The sequence below is a fragment of the Puma concolor genome, chromosome B3 (assembly GCF_028749965.1).
Source record: "Puma concolor isolate L17-30 chromosome B3, mPumCon1.1.hap2, whole genome shotgun sequence".
NCBI classification, from domain to species: Eukaryota; Metazoa; Chordata; class Mammalia; order Carnivora; family Felidae; genus Puma; species Puma concolor.
Genome location: NC_141672.1, coordinates 58,517,513 through 58,521,724, shown reverse-complemented (window position 1 = coordinate 58,521,724; position 4,212 = coordinate 58,517,513). Strand labels below are relative to the sequence as shown.

At 36.3% G+C, this 4,212-nt stretch overlaps 1 pseudogene; it reads right to left on the bottom strand.

Annotated features, from left to right (window-relative positions):
* Window positions 1-3,866: 3,866 nt before the first annotated feature.
* LOC147579990 (U4 spliceosomal RNA) lies at window positions 3,867-3,944 on the bottom strand (annotated as a pseudogene).
* Window positions 3,945-4,212: the final 268 nt, after the last annotated feature.

Below are 4,212 nucleotides of genomic sequence, written 5' to 3'. Positions count from 1 at the left end.
ATGGCTAGTAAACAGGAGTGTTAAAAATTACATATTCAATGAAAGAATGACTTGAAGAACAAAGTTCTGTAAGGATAATGTTCTACTTTTACCAGTCTATTTCTATATTCCCCAACTGGCTGTGATAAACCTGAAAATAATAACTTTTTGGTATGGTAAGAGGAATGTATTAAAAAAGTAAAAAAGAAATGTTTGGATAACTAACAGTTATAGTGACATAGTTCTGACTTCCCATATGGTTTTCCAATAGAAAAAAAAAATCTTACAAATAACAACAGATATGTTATATTTTATTATTTATTTTCAGGCTAACATTAGGGGTTGTTCATAATTTTATCATGTAACTATTCTTGCACACTGAACTTTCTGCCTCAAAAGAATTAGATACTAAGGGAGATAAATGCCCTTTATTTTTTTGCCAAGATGAAAGAATTCTCTACTAAATTTGTTCTATGCTAAAATAAGATAAGAATTAAAACACATAAATTTGCATTCTCAATATAAAAGCTTGCATTTAAAAAATCAAAGCGTGAGTTAGTCGTGTCTTTTAAGTCTAAAGACATTTAAAATTAGGATGGCAGTTATGGGCACTCAAAAAAATAGACTTTATCCACTTTAAGTCACAATGCTTTTCACTTAGAAATTTCCTTTTCAGGCCAACATTTCTCTAACTCCCATTATGTTGAACTTATACAATTTTGGACTATTTGATTTAATGATAGAATTCTATGAACATTATGCTAATTAATTTAATGTATTTTATTAAATCCATCTCTCTCCAACCATATATTTTGTTAAAAGTAAAATGTGAAATCTATGTTCTCATTGTGTTTTTTCTAAAACAAACACACACACAAACACATAGTGTCCACTTTACCCCAGAAGAAAGACTTTATAATAAGAAATACAGCAAACGTATTTTCAGTAAATTTCATACAGTGTAAAGGAGATGGAATTTCTTAAAGTCCAAGAATTTGTAACAAATTTAAAAAGAAAGAAACATGAAGAGAAATTCCTAGAAATTCTTGTTATAAGATTTACAAAATCTTGTAGAAAGCTCCGTGTTAAGCCTGAGCATTGAGGCCTTCTAACAGAAACTCTGAATTATTTTCAGTTATCACATGGCTCTGCAGAAAGCAATGGGTAATAAGCCATAACACAGTCCAGTCAAAGCACAAGCCAACAGAAGAAGTCACTATTAGAAGGCCCAGTTCAGGGAAGGAGGAGAATTTCTCTCAGCTGTGATATGTTATTGCTGAGAGGAATCCATACTATGGCACAGTCTGATGTGTTCAATTTTTTTAAAGTTTGTTTCTTGGGGTTCCTGGGTGACTCAGTTAGTTAAGTGTCTGACTCTTGGTTTTGGCTCAGGTCATGATCTCAGGGTTTGTGAGTTTGAGCCTAGCATCAGGCTCCATGCTGACAGTGTGGAGGCTGCTTGGGATTCTCTCTCTTTCTCTCTCTCTCTCTCACTTTCTCTCTCGCTCTCAAAATTTATTTATTTATTTTGAGATATAGAGCAAGGAGGGGCAGTGAGAGGGAAGGGGCAGAGAGCTCAACCCAGGGCTTGAACTCACAAACCATGAGATCATGACCTGAGCTGAAATCAAGAGTTGGATGGTTAACCTACTGAGCCACCCAGGCACCCCTCAATTTGTATTCCTTTCAATGCACTTTTAAAATGTTTTAAATTGAGATATAACTGACATATAACCTCACCTAAATTTAAGGTGTCACACATCTTGAACAACATTGGTTCACATCGATTGGTACACATATAATATATACTGCAATATGATCAGTAACATAGCAATAGCTCACACCTCTAGGGCATCACATAATTATCTTTTATTTTGTATGGTTAGAACATTTCAGATCGAGTCTCTTGATAACTTTGAAGTATAAAATACAGTATTGTGGTGTGTTAATTTTTGAGACAAAACAGCAAAGGTAAATAAAATTTAAATGATCGGTCCCATATTACACAGCCAATATGGACCAATTCAGGAAGAGTTCTATCTCCTGGAAGCCCTTCTCTTGTGATACGTTGCACATTTCTTTTCATAAGGTGTTTTTTGAGCAAAATGCCTGGAGCTGAGGTAGAAAACAAGCCAAACCCCATTAAATATAAAAGCAGATGTATACACAATTGTATAAGCAGTTGCTTGTGATTCCGAGGCTAGCATGAACATGAGGGCAGAGGCGTAGTTAGCTGCAGAGGACATTTTGTAGTAAAAGTCTCACTTCTGGGCCTCATGTTTGTCTATTTTTTCCCAATGTCAATCACAACTTCCCATGTCCTCTATTTTCAGAAAGCACTATGAAAAGACAAATCCTATTACATAATGACAAAGCATAATGCAATTTTTCTAAGTCAAGATAGTAAATTTTGTGAAAAAATTCTGGTATTTGACTGCTTAGCTTCAAATTTTAGCCCTAGCCTGAGTAAAGGCAGGCAAACTATTTCATCTCCCATGCCTCTGTTTCCTTAACTGCAAGGTGAGGATATTACTAGCATGTTACTGGGTTTTCATGAGGAGTATATGACTAAGACTAAAAATACTTCAAAGCTTCCAACAATGCTTGGCACACAATAAGCCACATATCTAAACTTAGATTGTTTGTTATTCTAGTATTAAGCTTTAATACCAGCATCTACCTCTAAATATGTATATGGTGCATTTTTTCAGCTTTTATGGTATACTTAAAACATATAAGCTAAGTGTTAGCATTTTTAAATTTATTTTATTCATTTTTTTATTTTAAAAATGTATTTATTTATTTTGAGAGAGACAGAGACAGTGTGAGCAGGGGAGATGCCAAGAGAGAGAGAGAGGGAGAGACAGAGAATCCCAAGCAAGCTCCACACTGCCAGCACAGAGCCAGATGCAGGGCTAGAACTCACAAAATCATGAGATCATTATCTGAGCCAAAACTGGGAATCGGACGCTTAACCAACTGAGCCACCCAGACTCCACTCATTTTTTTTTTTAATTTTAGAGAGAGAGAGAGCACAAGCCTGGGGGTGGGGGAGAGAGAGAGAGAGAGAGAGAGAGAGAGAGAGAGAGAGAGAGAGAGAATCTTAAGCAGGATCCATGCTCACCATGGAGACCTACACAAAGCTCTATCAGACGACCCTGGGATCATGACTTGAGCCGAAATCAAGTCAGATGCTCAACTGACTGAGCAACTCAGGTGCCCCTATGTGTTAGCATTTTTAAGGTGTAAATTTATGACTCAGAGTATAGGAAATAGAAAGGAATACAGTGTAGTGTCAGCTAGAGTATCTTATTCTGGTTTATGTTATTAACCCCATCACCTGTAGGCTTATTGAGGGCAGGACAATAGCAATATCATCTTATTTTAAATACGTTAAACTGGCTTTACATGAATCAGCTGATAATTCTGCTGTGTGATATTGCTGGTGTGATAAGCCTCAGAATTTATAATGCTTACATTTTTAAATTTTCCTATTTTAATTCCCACTATACTTTTTCACCCTCATCCCCTTTTCCAATCTCTTATCTTATTCATCTCTCTTCTTATTGTTTTCCAATCTGCCTTTCAGCCCCCACACTCTTCTAAGCCCCAAAGTGCCTGCAGGTCATTTCTTCACTCCTTGGATGAGTCCTATACCTGGTAAGGGAATGTAATGACTGTAAAACACCTAGTACATCAATGGATCAGCCTGAAGGTGGCCCATACTCATGAACTATCCCTCTCCATAAAGGGATCTCATGTATTGATCTGTTCTTTCATTTGTTTGTATATTCATTTAGCAAACATTTATTGAAAGTGAGTCTATGCCAGGTACTGTGTTGGGCATTCTCACATTCCCCTCCCAATAATATCATCTATCTATTAGCAATACTATTTTTATCAATTAGCAATAATCATGGCTTGGATAATCCTCACTGGCTATGATACTGCTACTATGCAAAGTTGACAGTGCTGCCTTATCAACTCCAGTTTATACATGAAGAAACTAAGATTGAGAGGTTTTAAGTAACTGCCCAGGATGGTATGCATTAGACACATCTTATGGAGTCTCTCTATGAATAATAAGCCAGCCAGATAATTTCATACAAGAGTAGAGCAGGCCATCATTCACCCATTCATTCATACAACCATTTATTTGTGGCGGGGGTTGGGGGGGGGGAGGATTGTATGTTTGTTTGTTTGCAGAAGTTAATAGTATCCCTAGCCTTGTGT